The sequence below is a fragment of the Cupressus sempervirens genome, chromosome 1 (assembly GCF_028749045.1).
Source record: "Cupressus sempervirens isolate cs-2001-9-10 chromosome 1, ASM2874904v1, whole genome shotgun sequence".
In the NCBI taxonomy this organism is placed as follows: domain Eukaryota; kingdom Viridiplantae; phylum Streptophyta; class Pinopsida; order Cupressales; family Cupressaceae; genus Cupressus; species Cupressus sempervirens.
In genome coordinates, this window is record NC_143118.1 from 22871233 (window position 1) to 22893198 (window position 21966).

Genomic DNA, 21966 nt, shown 5'->3' on the forward strand with positions numbered 1-21966 from the left:
GCATGATCAAGTTGAGGGAGTGTATAGTGCATGGTGTCCAAAAAATATGGTTATACCGACCCTCAACCAAAGAACCAACTCCCCTACAATTTTTGGCACTGTTTGTAACAACTTGGACCATATTCTCACTACCCACCATATCTATGGCCTTAATGAAAATATTAGAGATGAATTTTGAATCCTTCACCTCCATCTAACAATCAATTGCCTTTAGAAACATTTCCCGTTTGGGGGACACTGCAATCACATTAATTAATGACCTATTTCTTGTATCTTCCCAACCATCAAACATAATTGTCACACCCAAAGTTTTCCAAGCACTTCTAATGGGTTGAAGTTCTTTCTCTATAGAAACTCTCTCCTTTTGCAAGAGTATGGTACACACGTTTTCATACCCAGGACTTGTGTAATCATTTGGTGCTTCTTTGATGACTCTTTCCATTTCCTTCCAATGTGGTGATCTTACCAGGTTGAACGCAAGGCCATTAGCATAGAGGCAACGTGCAATGGCTTCATTAGCGTGGTCTCTTTCCTTCATTTTAAATGTAGAGTGCAATGGGCCTCTTTTTTGGGCTGATGCACTATTTTCTACTTCTTCCTCCTCTCCCAATACAAGTACTTGCATGAATGAACGTTTGGAGGATACAATTGGTTCCGGTTCAATGGGTGATTGCATTTTGTTCATTTTTGAGGAAGGAGGTTGATAATAACTTTTTTTTGATCTTTTAACCAAACGATCGACAACTTCTTGTTCTTTTATGAACGAAGCTATCTGTGCATCAAACAACCCCTTCCCCTCTACACCTTTGCATATTCCAAAAGCTCTACGAACTGGGCCCATAAAATGAAGTTTTACTCGGGAATAAGAGCTATTAAAAGGCTTTCTTTTGTTACTTTGATAATAACTACAACTCCAACTATAGGAGCCACCACTTGAAACCTGTGATATTCTTGTTGCATGTCTTCATAGAGGAGACCCTAAATTAATTTTGAAATTATCCCCTCCTTCCCCTGCCATTGAACTCTGACCTTGCCCTCCCTCCCACTGAACTTTGACTACTAGTGGCCCTAACTACCAGTGGCAACCATTCTTGCACAATACAATGTAGTTTCTTTCTATAATAAGAAATTAAATAAATTTAAATAAATAAAAAAACTATGAATATCAATTATCAAGCATACAAGTAAAAAACAATGATACAAAACCATTCGAATAGATACCTAAACTTGTTTCTAAATTTCTTTAGAAAAAATAAATTGAAACAAACATGGAAGATTTCTTCACAAACTTCCAAAGATTCATCAAAATCTCAAAAAATTTCATTGAGACACTCAAGAATAGGATAAAATGCTTACCTCTTTGTGTTTTAATGAACTTGTGGAAGTCAACTCTCGCCCTACGATGATTCCTCTTTGAAAATATAATTAAGTTGCCTTAAAAAGGCCAAAATGGAAGCCAAATGAGAAGAGCAAACCCAGCTGCAACAAAATGATAGTTGAATGGTTGAAAGGCCTCTATTAGGGCCGTTTTAGGGTTTGGCAAATAAAATGTTATTAAAGTGCTAAAACGTACATGTTTTAATTTTCTTGTAAAAGTGAAAAGTCATTGTTTTTTTGTTTTTCTGGGCTGACGCACGTGGATGTGACTAGAATTTCCCGGATGCCACCCACAGGCATCCAAATGTGGACGGAAGCCTACAATGCCTACATTGGTATCCTAGGTTACAACCACAAATAATTTTCAATCAAGGCTAGTGGAGTGGAAGCTCGATTTTTCGGATAATACAAGATTATTAGAGAGATGTGATAGCTTTGGAATTGGAATTGTCTGGAAATATTAGAATCCACAATATATTTCATGTTTCCATCGAAGGCAAATTTATTTTTGAAACTTGAAATCTTCCTTGCTATGCGGGAGAAAAGATTATAGAATAAGACTTCCGAGCTATGGGGAAGAAAAGATAAAAGAATAAGACTCCCAAATTATTGGTTCAGTGGAGAAAGGCCTGCCTATAGAAGATGCTACATGGGAAAGAGAAGATCATCAATTGTCTGAATTTGAGATTGCTCGAGGATAAGCAATATTGGGAAGGGCAGACTGTCATGGCCCCGTAATAACCTAAAGTAAAAACAAATATTTAAATTGATAATGAAGATATATGTATTCCACCCAAAAAACTGTTACTCTCCTCTAGTGAAGGTGGTGATGGTAGTTCATCGTCTACAGCAGACCATGGATATTGATGATACATTTTTGTCAAGCAGCAGTATGCAATCGATTATTTATTAAGAATATTACTAGTTGTGTTGTGAATAGATGTTAGAGATAGTCATAGTTAAGAGCAACCACCTAATTAAGACAAGCGATCAAGGCCAACAATTAGTTGGAAACAGTCACAGTACATTCGGGAGAAGGTATACCATATGTTGGTTGACAGATTTATCCTTCAAAATGAATGATACAGAAAGACTCAGAATGCCCTAACAGAAGAACAAACTCAACCAACAGTTGGAAAGACTATCATGGAATTGCTAGCTTTCCTCTGAATGGAGAGCTACAGCTCCCTCCTAAAAGATATTCAACGAATTAGTTACTGATTATTTCTTTAACTAGAAGACACGAAGGCAACTAACATTCATTCACCAATACGAAATGAATGTGATTACATGAAAGATTCAGAGAAAAATAAACAAATGATCAACAGATCACATATTCAATCTTCCCTATTACAGAGAAATCAAAAGGGAATTTAATATCTCTATCTGCAAAACATGTATACATAAACCAACAGATTCACATTGCAAACATCTACTTGACAAGATGATACAGGATAATATTAAAAAACATGAAAGAAACAACCAATTGATTTATTTCAATCAGAGAAGTAAATATCTGGACCAAAACATCTAGAATACAAACTTCTCTTTAATTTTCAATACACAACAAAAATGATCCTTGGATCACTTTTAACCCTGCCATTAAAATCTAGCTGCAGAAAACACAAATATAATTCCCCTTTCTCTCTGTTACAATCAGAACTTCGAAAACCATCTTCTCTTCCCTGTAGCCTACAGACTTTCGAGAAAGAAGCAACCTTTTCTGGCCCATCTTTTTCAATAAACAGATTCCCCTGGAAAACATTATTCAGTTTTGCAACTGAATCTTGAAAAGGTCCCTCTTCATTGGTTTCTCACTTTTCCCTATTTTAAAATATCTAACCCTTATGTTTACCTTTGTTGTAAGGAAATATCATTTTATTTTTACCAATTTCTTTACTATTGACAAAAAAGTCTGCACCCTTGCTTGAGGTATGACCCTCAAGCGACCTTGTGTAACATGGAAACAACCTTCAAATGTGCGACTTGCGCTCTGTCTGAATCTTCGAAGAAGGCTGGCTTCCTTACTATTATGCACCTAAACTAAAACTGGGAAGGAAAAGGGAGAAGGAGAACTGAAAGAGAATGTAGAAAGGGAAAGGGGGTGATGCTCCGAGATAGAAGTGTGGTCACAGCTCTGCCTATGACTGCACTACACAATAATGAAAATCCGGAATACTCTAGTCTTGACTCTATTCTATGTCAAAGGAACCACATGCAGGTTTGGAACTGATTGAAGTGCTGAAAGGAAAGATATTTCACTATGCAACAATTACTAATAGACTTAACACAACATATGAATCAAGAAAATAGAAAGGAACTATTCACTACAAGGCAAATACATGCACTAGAGAGAAGAATGGTAAGAATAGGTAAGAAAATGACAAGTTTTATTAATGGAAGGCAAAGTTGCAGTTACAATAACAGTGCACAAGGCTGCTGTCATGAACCAGAGAAGAACAGAGAAGAACTCAGAAAAAGTATTTGCAACTTGTCTTTATAGAGCAGGCATAACTCGGATCTAAACTATGGAGTTCAAACCCCAACTTAAGTGGAGTTGAATTGCAGAGAGCAATAAATGAATATCAGAGTAAAATCTGATCTTAAAATCAGCTTGCTGTAGTGAAGTGACAAGAAGGGCAAAACAAATGCACCCAGCTGTAAGAAATCAAATCCCATGAGATTTGATCATTACATTCAATAAAGAGGCATGGAGATGCAAAGGTGTTGTGCAAACAAGGCCTAAGAATGTAGTTCAGCATTAAAGAACAATCCTTGTAATGTGTCATGGCCGCAACAAATGAATTCACACCACTGTTAGAAAACGCGTGATGGGATAACATGCACTGTTAACCTGCAGCAAAATTGTAGAGTTAACCCGCGTGGAATAAATCTGATTTGCCCCAAAAAAGATGAATCCTCGATGTAGATCTTCATTCTGAAATAGACGGCCCAAATGTTGCAAGAAATCTCCTCAACAAGTGAATAAAACCCAACTGTAGATCAAGATCTTCATAACAAATGGATGGCTGAGATGCATACATAAATTTTAAAAGATGCGTCCAGATCTAAGGCAGCTATGCAAAAATACAAAAACCATTGGATCAAAAGCAACCCAACATAAGAAGAATTTGCCATGTGGCATGAATCAGTTGGTCAACACATTCCCAATTGCACGGTGGAGGAGGCAGCATGCGATTTCATGAAAGCAAAAGGGTAAGTCTTCCGAAATAGCAAATTTTGTTATTTTGGAAAGAGGAGCAAAGTCATTCTCTAAAATGGCGAAAATGGTTAACCCTGACAGAAAATGTGTGTTAACCCACAACTTGACAAATGAGACGACCTAGTTCACTAGGTCAAAGAACACACTGAACTAGCTCGATTGATGAAGGAACCGAGTCAATTTGGTTCATGAAGAGACCGAGTTAACACAAAATGTTAACCCCAACCTAATTATGTGTTAACCCACAAAAAGAAAATAGTCCATTGAAGATATCCCTGATCGGTTATTGATGGTGGGTTGAATGGGAGGCAAAAATGGCTAACACTTATGTTAACTCTCCCGTGAACATGATTTTCACCTTTAATGAAAAGATTTAATCTCTTAATAGATATTAAAAATTGCTAATCTGGGTGAATATAGTTTCACTTGAGATCGCAAATATATATCCAGGTTTCCTGTCCAGTGAATTTCATCTTTCAGAACTTTGTGTAAATATTTTCAATTGAGTAGCAATACTCACTTGGCATATTGTTGGGCCTAGAGAGAACTATAATTTTTTAATTCTCAATACCATACTTCATGCAAAATGTTGCCTTTAATCCCCTTTACTTCTGGAAATGGATATAATTTTTAATTTTTTGATGTACCTTTGCCATTCAAGGGTAAATTTAGGAAAGTTGAACCCACTTTGTGTAAAGTTTCTGCTAATTCTTTGTTCTTTCGATCAAACTATTAGTTCAGTCTTGAATTGCTGAGAATGGTCTTCTAAATATTATGAATATTCAAATTGTTGAGGAATTTAACACTTATCTTAAATGTAGATCCAATACTCTACAATCGATCTTGATTGAATTAGAATATCTCTGATTTAGAATTCGTTGGATGTAAAATGCTTAGAGGAGCAGACTGTTGTAATTGTGTGTCCTATAAATTGCATTTACAACCTACTATATATCCTTTCTAAAGGGTATGTCCCTTAGAGGGACATAACCCTTCCTAAATGAGCACTAATCAAACTCCTTCCTAGTCTGCGATTCATGAAGATATAATTAATAGCACTTAACAAACTAATTGTTAGTTTGGTTAAACATTATAATCTTGTTTCCTAAGAAGTCGTTGGCCCTTAGAGTCATATATAAAATGCTAATTTAGAGATATATTATACTGAGAAGAACATTTATGGTCTGTACTATCAAACCTGTAGGTGATCAGGTTAACATTATTAACACTCCCTCTTAAACTGATAATCCTATAGAGAGATATTATATCTAGCAACACCAATACAGAAGAATTAATACTCTCTATCTGTTTTATTCTTCTTAGTATATGGTATCATAGAACACATGATACAAAGTCATATTACTAAACCTGTGGTATGACAAATCACTACTACTAGTGATATTATATAGGATAAATCTGAAGAGTAATCTCTTCGTTTATCCAAATTGTGATTTCATAGAAACTAGTATCACAACAATATCCAGAGTTTAAGATCTATCAAAAAATAGGATAACCTCAGAGAAGAATAAAATTCTCCCTTTATCCAATTTGTGACTCATAAACATAGCAATGTCTACATCACAATATGATCTTGAACTCATCTAGATCTTACAGTAGAACTCTTATGTTTAACACATTATCTAAGAGATAGTCATCTCTCATAATGTTTTGTACAAGTGTCCATTATTTTTTAGAGATCATCACCTCTTAAAATAATGAATACAAATGGTGGAGCCATAACAGTCGATAGCTTGACAAAAATAAAATTATTTTATTAATAATCAAAAGAGTACAAATGGATTACAACTCAACCATACCAAGTCTCCTCTCGAAATGTTCTATCTTTACTCTAGATAGAGGTTTGGTGAGTATGTTTGCTATCTGATTTGCAGTACAAATATATTCCAATTTTACAGAATTCCTGTCTATCATATCTCTTACATAATGGTAAGAAATTTCAATATGTTAAAACCTGTCATGGAAAACTGGATTCACTAAGAGTTTGATGGAACTCTGATTATCACAATGAATAATCGTAGGATTCATGGCTTGCCCAAGTAAATTAATAATCCTACAAGTAACTTCCTCAGCCAGACTGCTTCATGAGAGGCCATTGCTGTTGCAAGGTATTCTGCTTCTATGGAGCTCTGAGCAACTAAAGTCTGCTTTTTGCATATCCAAGATATTAGAGTTGATCCTAAATTGAAACAGCATCTTGAAGTGCTTTTCCCGTCTTTAACACTTCCACCCCAATCTGAATCGGTGAATCCATGCAAATCTAAAGCAACTTTCTCATATTTGAGTCCAAAATTAAGGGTGCCTTGTAAGTATCTCATAGTGTGTTTAATCGCAACTAGGTGAATCTCCTTTGGTTTGCACATAAACTGATTTAAGGCATTAACTGCATAGAAAATATCTGGTCTTGTATTTACGAAGTACATAAGTGATCCAATCATCTGTATGTAGAGAGTAGATTCTATGGAAGGTGATTCTGTTGTTGCTTCTTTAAGTTTATGTAAATTAGTCTCCATTGCAGAAGACATAGACTTGCAATTCCACATTCTAAATCTGTTCAAAATGTCTGATGTGTACTTCCCTTGATTAAGTATGATACTGTCAGAATACTGTCGTACTTCTAATCCTAGGAAGTAATGGAGGAGCCCCAAGTCTTTCATCTCGAATTCTCTAGTTAGATCTTTCTTGCATTGATCTATAAGATGATCATCACCTTGATTAATAAATCATCAACATACAATATCAGAATTACCATATCATTTTTATCTCTTTTATAATACAAGTTTGAATCGGCTTCATTCTTGGAGAATCCTAAGCCGGTGAGATATTTATCAATTATTTCATACCAGGCCCTGGGAGCTTGTTTAAGCCCATAAAGAGCTTTCTTGAGCTTGCAAACAAAAGCGTTAGGATCATGAGTTTCAAATCCTTCCGATTGCTCTAGATAGACTTCTTCTTAAATCTTTCCATTTAGGAATGTTGTTTTTACATCCATCTGATGTACCTTCCATCCCTTTGATGCGGCAATTGCTAAGACTACTCTTACGGAGGTATATTTGGCAATAGGAGCAAAGGTTTCTTCATAATCAATCCCTTCTTTCTGAGAAAATCCTCTGGCTACAAATATGACTTTATACTTCTCAATACTACTGTCAACAACATGCTTTATTCTAAATATCCACTTAGAAGAAACAACAGGTTTTCCTTTAGGTCTTGGAACAATTTCCCAAACATCATTTTTTATGATAGATTGGTATTCTTCTGTCATAGCTTCTTTCCAAGCTATCTGTTTAATAGCATCAAAGGGATTGGTTGGCTTTGTTTTGGATAAGTCACTCATGTTAGCTGTATAACCAGAGAATCTTTTAGGTCTTTTGCTTTCTCTGACTGTTTCGGAAGGTGCAACAAAGTCTTGGGCTGCTTCAATTGTTTTAATGGCCCAAAGTGGTCTTTTCTTTGAATTTTCTTTAAGGTTCATATTTTGAATTTCATCTTTGATTTCTTCTAAGTTCTCCCTCTGGGACCCAAAGTCACTATTTCTTTCAAAAATAGATAAAGAAGAAGGTTCATCAGAACTTATGACTCTTTTGCATGCAAGATCTTCATCAAAGATTACATCTCTGCTAAGTTCAATAGTTTTTTGTCCAAGTATGAAAATCCTATATGCTTTAGAAGTTTCACTATACCCTACAAAAATACCTTTCCTCCCAGAGGGTTCTAACTTGGTTCTATTTTCTTTTGGAATATGGATATATACAGGACGTCCAAAAATTCTAAGAGGACTTATATTGGGTTTTACTTTAGTAAATACTTTTTCAGGGATTTTATCTTAAAGATAGGAGTGAGGGCTTCTGTTTTGCAGTACAAGAGGCTTCTGCCCAAAGATAGTATTCTAGATTTTGGTCAAAAATCATAGCCCTAGCAGCTTCTATAATTGTCCTATTCTTTCTTTCTGCTACCCTGTTTTGCTCTGGGTTATAAGGAACAATGTACTCCCTCTTAATTCCTGATTCGTTACAAAACTTTTAAACAAGTCTGAGGTATATTCTCCTCCGTTATCAGTTCTAAGGGTTTTAATTTTATGTCCTGAAATTTTTTTAGTTAATGCTTTGAATTCTTTAAATCTTTGTAGGATTTTTTCTAATTCCTTGCATTTTAAAAAGTAAATCCATGTTTTCCTAGAGAATTCATATATGAACAAGATATAATACCAAAATTCTCCAAGAGAAGGAATAGACATAGGTCCATATAAATTGGAATGAATTAATTCTAGTACATTATTTGTTTTTCTAGTACTATCATGAAACGGACTTCTGGTGCTTTTACCCAGAGCACGCCCTTTGCAAATACTAGGATGGTCTTTATTTAATTTGGGTAATCCAGTAACCATATTCTCCATAGTTGATAAGGTTTTAAAATTTATATGCCCTAATCTTCTGTGCCATATTTCATTTGTATCTATAGCTTCATGGACTAGGGCTTGAGTGGATTGACTAGATTCTGTATTTAATTCATACAAATATTCTTTTCTTTGACCAATTAACTTTGCTTTTTTGATAGAAGAGTTATTAGCCCAAGTTAATACTTTGCCATCTATGAATGCAACATTATGTCCATCATCTTCAAGTGCTGTAATTGAGATTAGGTTTCTTTTAATCCCTGGTACATAGAGTACACCTTTAAGAAGAAGAGTATTTCTTGATTTTAGTTTCAAAGTACAATTTCCAATTCCTTCAACGGGGTGTGCTGAGTTATCACCAATGTTAGCTTCACTATTAACCTTCTCTGATAAAAAATCTAGAGTTTCTTTGTATCTCGTTATATGTCTAGAAGATCCACTATCAATTACCCATGCTTTATTTGAAATTTCATTTGATAGAGAGGAATACAAAACACGGTTCTCAGGATCATTAGTATCTTCTTCTTTAGTGACATATGTACAATTTGCCTGTTGTTTGGAATTTTTAAGACAATTAGATCTATAGTGTCCAAATTTTTCGCATTTGAAACTCTTTATTTTAGATAGATCTTTCTTGGGCTTCACATTTTTTTGATTTCCCTTTTTCTTCTTGAAATGCTTCTTCTTGCCCTTATAAGAGTTTGTATTAAGAACGTAAAGTTCTTCATCTTCTACTTTTGGTTTCCCTCTTTTCTTTAGTTTTCTAGATTCCTCTTGAAGACAACTATTCTTGAGTTTGTTAAAGTCCAGAAGCTGATCTCTCGCACTTATTCTTTGTGCGAATGTCTCCCATGAATCTGACAATCCATGTATAGCCATAAGTATTAATTTTGTGTCAGTAATGATGGTTCCTATGCTTGATAGTTCATCTCTAATGCCGGCAACTCTTAGGAAATAAGAATTTATCGATTCTCCTTTCTTTATTTGAATGTGATTTAGTTGCCTTTTTAGTGCAAGAACCCTGGTTGCATTTTTTATTTCATATGCATTTTGTAATACGTTCATCATATCAAAGGCAGTTTGATGTTTTGTAAGCATAGGTACAATATCATTTTTAACTCCATCCAAGATTATTTGAATAGCTTTTCTATTTTCTTTTCGCCATATAGATTTGTGAGGTTCAACTGGGGGTTGTTTGGATGCTCCGTCAACGAATTGTTTAACATTGTTCTCTTCAAGAATCATCAAGATTTTGAATTTCCAGGCTTCAAAGTGTTCTTTTCCATCAAACTTGTCCTCAAGTCTGATTGTGTATGCCACTGAAGATAGGAGAAAGCTACTAAATATATATGAAGTTTGATAACTGAGTTTTGCAGAGCCCTAGAACCGATAACTTGGCTCTGATACCATGTAAAGTTTCTGCTAATTCTTTGTTCTTTGGATCAGACTATTAGTTCAGTCTTGAATTGCTGAGAATGGTCTTCTAAATATTATGAATATTCAGATTGTTGAGGAATTTAACACTTATCCTAAATGCAGATCCAGTACTCTACAATCGATCTTGATTGAATTAGAATATCTCTGATTTAGAATACGCTGGATGTAAAATGCTTGGAGGAGCAGACTGCTGTAACTGTGTGTCATATAAACTGCATTTACAACCTACTATATATCCTTTCTAAAGGATATGTCCCTTAGAGGGACATAACCTTTCCTAAATGAGCACTAATCAAACTCCTTCCTAGTCGGCGATTCATGAAGATATAATTAATAGCACTTAACAAACTAATTGTTAGTTTGGTTAAACATTATAATCTTGTTTCCTAAGAAGTCTCTGGCCCTTAGAGTCCTATATAAAATGCTAATTTAGAGATATATTATATTGAGAAGAACATTTATGGTATGTACTATCAGACCTGTAGGTGATCAGGTTAACATTATTAACACTTTGGTTTGGAGTGTGATCATCTGGTGTGTGTGCACAAGACACATAAAGCCCCATGACTCTGGAAGCAGCTTGCACACTGTACTGGTTGCATTTGTGCAAACTATGCTCCCCTGTGAAAAGATCGGAAATGTGAAAGAAAATGGAAAAAGTTGAGCTTCTTTGCAATGACAGTCATTACAGAACTCTATTGAAGATCAAGACCAGATTGAGTATTGAGATTTCCAGTATTTAGCATGTTTTCAATAACTTTGATAATACTCCCAGAAGGAGCCTTATCCATTGCCTTCTTTGCCTTATTTATATCTTGAAGAACAAACTCAAAACTTGTATCCTGCATCTCCCGCAGAAGTTGCGCCCTAACCTTGAATAACCATTCATGGAGCTTCTCCTTTACCAACTGTGTCGATTCCTATAATGGCATTATGTTTGAGATAGTGTATCTTAACCTGCGCAATTCCTCAGCACAAATTTCAACTTGAAGTTGTAACTGGTCTGGAGTATGTAGAGAAGAGGCAAGGAATTCAGGACATGATAGATATCCAAAGATTTTTCTTGAAATTTAGTGATATTCTGCTGGCTGCAAAGTACCCTATAAACTTGACTCCCTTTTGTACTACATCTTTCTATAAGTTCCTGAGCCTTCTTCAAAGAAGAATATAGTTCTTCAAATACCCTGACAACTGATCCCATCAAAGTTGTCTTTGAGTCCTTAACATCATCCAGCAGAGGCTTCAAAAGCTTCAATCGTTCAACCAGACATTGGCAATTTGTATGATCTGCCCCAGTCTTTCCATTCAGCGTCACAATTTCATGAATTGCTTGATAAATGTCAGCAAATAAAACATGTAGAGTATCCATAGGCCTTACACTGTCACCTTGTACATAATGATGATCTGCAATGTTTTGAGCAGAAGGAAATCATAGCATTGCCATGTCATAAAAACCACAGTCTCTGAAAAACAGCATCCCCCTGGGCTTCAAAATCAATAAGCATTCTTTTATGACATGTGACATTCTCTTCAAAGGTAATGAAGACACAGTGAATATCTATCACTGTGTCACGAAGTCCAATCTACCGGTGCAGTATAGCCAACTGGGAAATGTTCCAATAGAGAAGTCACAACAGAATGGTTTGATGATGTGCTTCAGACATTCCAATTGCAGCAACCACCATTTCTTGAGCTCTCTCTAGAGTAACCATGATACAGTCACATGCATAGACAATTCAACCACTATTTTGCCTCATAATCCTCTGTTTTTGCAACTTCGAAGATTGACCGTAAGAGCTGGAGCTCGGCATTGGAGTTGCATGCATTTTTTTTGAACTTAAGAAAGAGCCCGATCCTTTGCTTATCTCAGCTATTCCAAAGCCTTTATAAACTACCGGGAGAAAATATAACTTTGGGCGTTCTTGTCGGGCTTTTCTTTGAAACTCACTAGCCACCCAATAATATCTACATCATAAATTAACCAAGGATTATAAGAAAGAAGTGTTTCTCCTACTTCCCAATGTTCTTTGCATAGTCGATCATAGGGCTATTCATAATGGACTCCAACATTTGTCAATTAAATGCCATAAAATTTGTCCATTGCATCATATTTATGGATCTCATTTTTAGTTGTGATTCTAGAATAATTTTGCTAAAACAGTGACCTTGAAACAAATCAAGCATGGGGTAAATATAATGCCCATCATGCTGCCCATTTTGTGAATCGGTAACTTGATCACGAATTCTGCCAACAATGGATCAAAGATGTATTATGAATCCAATATTCAAAACAATGCAAATAGCCCAATCACGCCTGTATAACAGTTATAACCATACAAGAGGTCACGATTTCTGATCATCTATGGGAATGTATGAGTATCCACTCAAAGTAAGCAAGAATGGTTTACAATATCAATTGGCTAATTTTTGTTATTGGACGTTCATTTGATGGGAAGTGGGAATGTGTGCCGATATTCTATTGCTTCTAATGTATAATTAATAATGAAGATTCCAATAAGCTTAATCTACCATTCCATCATGGAGGGGAGTGTACATATAGGGATTGTAAGTAGTATAAGATCCATTTGAGAGTGGTAACCCTGAGTGGGGCAGGGAGGTTGAATGGTGGCTGTCACTTTCTCGCTCTTGGGCTTGATGGATAGGTTCCATGTGCCCTGTATGATCTCCCATGGTGCTTCATAATGAGGATGGGTTCTTTGAAAAAGCCTTAAGGAAATCTTGTGTACATTAGGATTATATAATAATGATTAGAATTTTCTTTGGAACATTGTTGAAGTATGTGTTTGTTTAGCTATTGATAACTAACTTGGTGCGGGCCTTAAACCAAGGTATTAATCCAGACCTCATTTAGGGGTCCTAGTGAAAATTAAGTGAAGTTCTAATAGGGAACATTATGCTCTCCCTCTCCCTCTCTATCTCCCTTTTCCCCTTCTCTCTTTCTATCTCTCTCTCTACATCTATCTATTTGTCTCTATTTTCCTCTCTTGCTCTATCTGCATCTACTTCTAGACATGTCATAGTCTCTTTGCCCATTCATCTCTCCTCTCGTCTCTTTCTCTCCCTCTCTAGCTTCCTCTTCCTCAACCTCTGTATCTCTCTCTCTCTCTCTCATGGACATCAAAAACGTATGTCAAAAATAGACCAAAATTTTCCCCATTTCACCTTCCACTCCTCTTTGGTGTACCCATCACACACCAATAGCAATTACTGGTTAGTACCAATGCCAGAAAAAAAAAAGGGCAGAGATCACTGGGATCGAACAACCTTAAGACATTTTCATTGCCTAACTCTGATGTGAGATGGCAATACATACCAAATTGTCTCAAAAAACAGGATAATTTTTTTCCATGTTGTGCATTGTGGTGCTAGAAATCAACTCATGCATCTCAGACAAGACATAGAACTGCTTGTACCAAATTAAGTAGTCTATCATTAATTTGCAAACATTTCACCATCAAACCATTTTTTTTTGTAGAATCTTTTGGAAGTTTTATGCTACACTGACAATTTTACCATAAAATTTGTAATTCTGAAAACACTGCGGTTGAGTTCAATATTTCCTGAGCTCTTTAATACGTGTCTACTAATTACACAGATGCTGAAATCAATACACATTAAGGTTGAGTTTATCCTGTTAAACATTTGTAAGTATTACTGTACAGAAGCTTCATTTTAACCAATGATAGAAATGCTTGCAATTGCCTTGTGCATCTGCACAAAGGTTCAATTAATGTTCTGCATTCAGCTATCGTGTCTGATTTTGAAGATAAGTTTCTATCAGATTATATGCTGGAAAGAATTGTTGCTAGCTTTTAACCAAGGTTGCTGACTGATTTGTGGGTCAATTCAATAGAAATAAAAATAAAATTTAATAACTAAATAAAGAAATACTAACACAGATCAATAAAATATTAAAAGTAACACTAAAAGAAATTTGAAACGGCAAAGAGGTCAAAGGATTTCAGATCTAGAAATAAGGCCTAAAAACCACCCTTCCATTGACGGACATATACTCCTCTGTTACGCATTACTATTTTGTGTTTCAGTTTTACTGCACGAAACTTCTTCTTATGCTTAAATTGCTTTAATGTGTGCCATTCTTCCTGGCTAGTTACTGTTCACTAATTCATTGTCCTTAAGTTGTTGCACTATTTTGAAAGGAGAGTTTAATCATGTCTTACAGACTCAAATAATAAGCTTAAAAAGGCGAACCTTGAGACATGCATTCATTCATGTTGTGACTTATGGCAAAGAGGATACATAATTCTCTGCGAAGTTCTGCATACAATATATAAGTGTTTTTATTAGGGTTCTAGGTTACTTCCAATAGTTTCATGCTTCCCAATCGCTTTATATGATTCTACCTTTATATGCTAATTTAACCGCATTTCTATTGGGACATCTTTCATTGCAACTTGTTTTTTGTAATTAGTGCAAGGGAGTAGTACTCATGGCTGTGCAAAGTTTTGGGATGGAAGATTGTCACAAAGTGTTAAGTGAATGCCGCCTTTGTCAAGGCTCTTTAAGCAATGATGTTGGGGTGATATTAGAGTGGATGCAAAACTCCATTAATGGGTCTTAAATATATCTTTATATATGTATTACTGATACTCTAAGATGTATGTGGGCATGTTTTGGAAGAGGGTAGCCAGCTCATCTCACATGTTAATTTTGTAGTAGAATTTATAGGTAGTCTAAGGCCATCACTCTATTATCAAATTTATATTTTGTTCTCCTTTTTTTCTTAATGTTGAGTATATTTTGTTGTTACAATACTTGGAGGATTCCACTCCAGTATTGCGTTTGGTCTATCATTTTGTACATTTTTTAGATATATCATATCTGTTTATCATTGAATATTTTGCTTAAATAGAAACTGTAAGATCGTAATTCCAATGCAGCATTCACCTGAGTTTTTGGTTCTGCAGCTTTTTGTCTCCATTCCTCTAAAATTGCCTGCACCAGACCTTGCATGGAATTATCCGAACTCTGTACATTTCAAGCTTTAGCATTATCGGTGGTCACAAGCATAATTATGACTAATTTTTTTGATTTATCTATGCTCATCGTACCTACTTAAATGCTTACCTTGTTATAAAAGACTGCATTGCACTATTGTTAATTAGTTCATGGCTTGATTTTTTTGGTGATACTATATCCAATACATTTAACAAGTTAATACATATCCAAACTAAATGTACTGGATATGGTGTTACATGTCTTTGGGAAAGGGAGGGCTCTGGTTTCAATAAATCCTATTTGCTCCTATACTTTTGCTTCCTTTCTTGTTGATTTATAGCTACAAACCAATGCTAAATGTACATTTTTTCACATTCATCTGCATATCTTTTCATTTTGAATTCTGTACGGATTCCTTCATATATTACAATTCAAGTTGTTTTATCAATCATTAAAATCAACAGTTAGAGCAAGCACTAATTATCTAATTGGAAATTTCTTAAACAGGAGCCTCGGTTAGGTAGATGGGGTCGCATTCAAGCTGCTCGCAACGGTGTTGCTTTGTACCCTATAGATATTTCATGATGAGCATGAGGAGAAAATTGGAATTATCGTATCATATCTTTGTTGCTTCTCTCAGTGATATGCCTGGTATGTACATTAGTGTATAGGAGAACTTGGTGCATGTTTTGGGAAATCCTTTATAGCAACACATTCTCCTGATTTGTTAATGTTTGCTTTATGTCTAAGGTCGTCTGCCGCATTTCAAGTTTCAAGCACCAAGATCGTTCTGACCCCTAACTGTGGCCGACCAGAATATTTTATTCAGGAATATATCAAATGTATTTTTAGGAAGTTGGCTTGGCATGAGACTTAGTGCAGAGAGAATTTTCTAATTTTGTCCTCTCAATCTATGCATTCTTTTATTTGTTGTAAAGCCAATGTAATTTTGTAGTAGATATGAAAAAAATTGCTTAATGATTTAATCTTTTTAATAAACCTCTAGAAGTTTCCTTCTTGAGGTCAATTTTGAGAAACCTGAATCTACATCAGGTGCCATGCAAATTCGCCAGATTTTATCAAATTTTAGGCTATATCTAAATGGGCCTCGCAAAATAATTTTACATAGAAGGTGAATTGTATGGCCTATCAGTGCATGTCTCATTATTTAGTGGAGTTGGATTCTACTGAACATTATGTATTTTGGCATTTCTCATATTTAACTTTTCTGTAATACAGAAAATGTGCTCGATCTTTACTTGTATCATAAAGAATTATGTCATCAAATTGTCAAACAAGGTGACTGACACATGAGGTTGGTAGTACAAAATTACATTAAAGTCGCAAAAAATTAAAGAATGGATTTCACAACATAAAAATGCAATGTGCTATAACATATAACTCACGAAACCATAATCAGGAGCTGGTGATAAATTGAATGGCTGTATGTTACTGCATGTGTGGCACCTTTTATGCTGAAATCAATCGTTGTATTATTTTTGGCATTTTAACGTTATGGTGTTATATAATGTGTAATGTAGATCAAAGTTAAATATGTAGTTCTTTGTCAGCTGAAGACCACATTGGACTGCACGGATGGCATCCTTTTCAAGTTTAAATCAATTGGTGTCAATTTTCATTGTAACTATATGTTTTATACTTTTTGCAATTTAGATTAATGTTAAATTTGGAGTTCAAGTGCAGTAAAATAAGCAATGGGCACTGTATGGCACACATGCAAGGAGTTACAATTCACCGTGGCTATTAGAGAATACAATGAGTGTCGGTCACGACAATAACCAATAGTATTCCACATTACACAAAGAAGCGAAGTTCCACTCAGTGGTAGAGAACTGCACATATCAGAATATTGCATGTGGGGTGAACTTTATGATTTTACATTTTGAGCTTATTTGCATGCTATTTCCATAGCTATACATTTGAAGATTGACAACATTAGTTGGCTTTTGATTTGCATGCTTTTATGCAAAGTCTTGTTGAGTCTATTGGTGCAAAAACAGTGACAATCACTTAAAATCATTGTTGTTGATGTGTAAGGGCATGACATAATTTGCTTCATCAAATTGTAAATGATGACACGCACACACAAAAACTAGGCAAGGTTAGTTTCTCCATTCATCAAACCTTGAGATGAATAGATTTAAAGGCCTGGAGCAAAGATGAAGGATGACAATAATCCAAATTGTTTGCCCTAGGATGATGAAATAATGTTAATATCATATTCTTTGAATGATACAGAAAGTGAAAAATGAATTGATACTTTGCCAATTGTGGATGGTAGAGAACTTGTGCTCTTGTAAGAGGTCAAAAGTTCAAATCTGTAGTGGGGAGGGGTTGTACACTTTATATTAAAAGCATTAATATAAGCACAATAAGAATAGCAATCAACCAAACAGTACTATCCTAGGGTGATGAAATAATGTTTTTGATTAACTAAAACAGGGTTTGAAGGGATCTTGAAACCTTGTACAAGCCTAAAGTTTTCAATAAGTGCATAAACAAAAGGTACAATAAATAAATGCAGAACTAGCCACCCCCCAATCTAAGGGTAACCATGGTGACAAAAAGCCAGTCACCAGCCAAAAGAGAAGATCCAGCTAGGAGGCAGGGCCAGATACATCACGATTTGCCCTTTGATTTAGAGCCTCCCTTGCATGATCGAAGATTCATTTTTAAGGAGCAGATGGCCTAGTTTTCTTTCTTTTTACTGGATTCCAACTATCCTCCACCTTAGTTGCTTCAGCAATCCGATCTCCAGAAGAAACAGAACAATGGAACCCAAGAGAATTCGAGAAAACAACAATCTCCCTAGAAGAACCCAAAGCCAGTTGGCCCCCCACTGAAACAGGAGGAAAGTCCAGAACAAGGGCGGGGCCAAGAGAAGGAACAGGGTCCTAGCCCCCAATAGGACCACGAGGAACAACAAACTCCTTCACCGAAGAATCATCTGTAAGGGAGGCATTCGTAGACAAGGGTAGAACAGAGGAGGTCTCCAAAGAAGGGGCCACAAGAGAGCCATTTGAGACAACAGTCGTGGCAGCCACCAAAGAGTCCTAAGGAGAGTCACCATCCCCAACAGAGGGGGCTTTGAGGATAGTGTAATGATCATTTGACACATTCTTCCACCAAGGAGACTTCTTCTGTCTAGGTTTTTCAGAGGAGCAGCAAGGTGACCGGTCTTGTGGCACTTCCTGCATCGAAAAGGGATACCTTCGTAATCAAGACACTGGATCCAAGATCCAATTAGAGAGGCCAAACAAATCTTCGCTGAGAGACCTTTGGAGATGTTGACCTCAACTAGGATCTGAGCATAAGTGGTGCTATACACATTGGAAGAAGCATAAGTGATGAAATAATGTTAATATCATATTCTTTGAATGTTAAAAAAAGCTAAAACAATGATTCAATACTCAACTTTAGATGGTGGGAAACTTGTGTTCTTGTAAGAGAGGTCACGAGTTAAAATGTATAGGAGATAGGGTTTTCACACCTTATATTAGAGGTGCAATAACATGTCTCCTAGATATTTAAGTATGAGGTAGTCTTGTATAATGGATTATAAATGACCTATGTGCTATGCCATTTCAATGTTCAAAATAAAATAAAGTTCATCCTTCATAAACATAGCATACAATTTAAATACTCCAACTCTAGATGGTGAGAAACTTGTGTTCTTGTAAGAGAAGTCACGAATTCAAATGTATGAGAGATAGGGTTTGTACAACTAATATTGGAAGTGCAATCAGATGTCTCCTACATATTGAAGTATGAGGTAGGCTTGTGCAATGGATTATAAATGACCTATGCTCTCTCATTTCAATGTTTAAAATAAAATAAATTTTTTCCTCCATAAATATAGCACACAATTTAAATATTCTCACAAGCCAATCAATTCGTGACTACCAAATAAGTTAATTAATATATATATATATATATAAACATAATTGATATTTTACATATAAATTTTAAAAAAGTACAAATAGAATCAAACCTAAATTAAATAATTTATTATTATCATTTAATAATAAAACACCAGACGCACATAAATCAATAAAGTAAAATAAGGATTGTACCATAACCATCAATATTTTTAAATATATTGATATACATATATACCTGCTTTATGTTTTGTGCCTTACTCTTTTATTTAAGATTTGTACTCTTAGTAATTTCTCTAAAATCACGTTGAATATGGGAAAACTAATATTTCTCTTTTATACGCCTTTCAATTAATAAAGTCATCCACCTAAATAATTTGTATTCATTGGATTGTTATTTTCCTCATCTCTATCTACGTCATAATGTCTTCCATTATTTGAACTTATCTATCCTTCTCGAGATATTTATTTTTGAATAATTCTTCCATTCGAAGGAAGATTGGATTGCCTAATCTTAGAAAGGTACATATTAAGACCGATGTTGACATCCCATCGCCTTTAGTCCTTTAGTGGATCTCTTTACTATGGTTGGAGAATGGAAAGTTATCTTGCATTTATAGATATAAATTCTTATTTGTTTTATCAAGTATAATTAGTATCAAATTTGAATAATTTCTATAATGTAAGTATTAAAAACAATATGTAAAAAGATTGTTTTCTTAGGATGTTTTTATTTTAAAGTTTTTATAGAGCACATCAATATAATTATTCAAGTAATCTAACAGTATCTTAAATTTACTATATGATCTGGATTTGTGTTGATATAGTATCTAAAGTCTTATGTGATCATTTCTTTTGAAAAGCTTGGGGAATACTTGATATTTAAAGATAACGCAAGGGACTCAACAATGGTGATGCTAATCGACCAAGGCTTGTATGACTTTCTTGTTCACTTAATTTTTTGACATTCTCTTTTTGCTATATATCAATGGATCACTAATATCCAGAAGCTTATTTTGAAGGAAATCTTAGAAATTTATCCTTGTGTTAGTGGCTTCTCAATTGTGTCTTGTGATCATATTGAGGACTGTAATGCAATTCTCCACAATCTAAAGGCATGGGAACAATATCTTTTGGTCAAACTGTGACCATTTTTTGATCTTTCTGTAGAATCATTCTATATTCAATTTGGTTTGGGTTCAACATCTCCCACTACATTATTGTAGTGATTCTTGTTTTGAGGTGATTGGTGATGCATTAGGTTACATTTGGATATTGACAATTACTCCATATTTCATCCACAACATTTACATATATTTTGGTAGATTTAAACATATAAAAGGATCTACCACAAAATTAAAGCCCAGTGTGGATGACCAAATTAGGTTTCTCGTGTACCAGCAAAGAACTACACGTTTGTTGTTGGTGATGTTACACCATTAGGCACGTGGTCATTGATTGCCCTAATCCCAAATCCAATGAAAAGTTTCTTGCAACTCGGTGTTAAGAGGTTGCCCCAAACCACTACACAGTTGACTATCCAATTGAGGTTACACACATTGCATCTAAGTTTGAGCAAGGACAACATTTCTCAGTTGAAAGTGAGTAATGATCTTAAGAGATCTAACATGGATGCTTGCACTTATCTTCATTGTGATTTTGTCATTTGTTGGTTGGTGATTCTTATTGTATGCTCAGACTTATAGGACTTAGAGATGACATACAATTTCTCAGGCAATGTGTTATGCTCATGTGTTGTGTTATTATTCCAATAAATCTTGTTTATATGTAAGATTAATTATGATTGTTGATAGTAGTTATAATGTTGGATAATGTGTTCCTAACTTTATTTATGCGAACTAGGAAATAGAGCTATATCCTTTGATTACACCAAGGAAAGTGGACCCACTTGGTTCAAGCTCATATTTGATTGAAAAGGTTTTAGCAGAAGGTGAATTAGATACTACTTCATTGAGTTGAAAATGACAATTTAAAATGACTAAAATGGATCTCAAATTGTCTAATACATTAGGCACATTACTTTATGGTCTAGAATCAATATTTATAGGGTCAATTAAAGATTGGCCTTTATTAATTTCTACATCTTTGAGCTCATTCATCTCAAAATTGATATCCTCATGTGAATGAATTGTAACAAGGATTCTAGCTATAAACAAATTTGATTCTCTAACTGTGAAAGAATTGATCATCAACAAATTTATTGTCTTTGTTCCTCTTAGTTCTTGGCTCTTTCTTCCTTGGAACATCTGGTCTAACTTCCCCAATCATTCTATGTATAACATCATCAATTTTGCGGTAACTTCCTTTGCTTCTCAATTGTGAAAATACTTATTCTTCTTTTAGCTTGCTCCAACATGTTACATATCTCATCAATAGTGATTAAATGGAGCATTATAGGTAGTGATGCTTCACTAATCTTCCAATTTTTGTCTAAAGCAATCGATCTCTCCTCCAATATACCATATCAATGCTCAAGTAATTGATCTTCAATTTCAACCAAGGTTCTACTAAAATTTATCAATTGATCAATAACTCATTTCTCTAACTTTCTTTTATCCTCTTCATTAGACAATTGATTACACTTTAATAGGAACTAAGATACCATACTTAACTAC

The 21966-nt window shown here is 34.9% G+C and overlaps 1 long non-coding RNA gene across 1 annotated transcript; it reads left to right on the forward strand.

Moving 5' to 3' along the window:
• The first annotated feature begins 15832 nt into the window (after window positions 1-15832).
• On the forward strand, window positions 15833-16430 carry LOC149575973 (uncharacterized). Its single transcript, XR_016361881.1, has 2 exons — window positions 15833-16082; window positions 16182-16430. It is a non-coding gene; the product is annotated as an uncharacterized LOC149575973 (long non-coding RNA).
• The last annotated feature ends 5536 nt before the right edge of the window (window positions 16431-21966 follow it).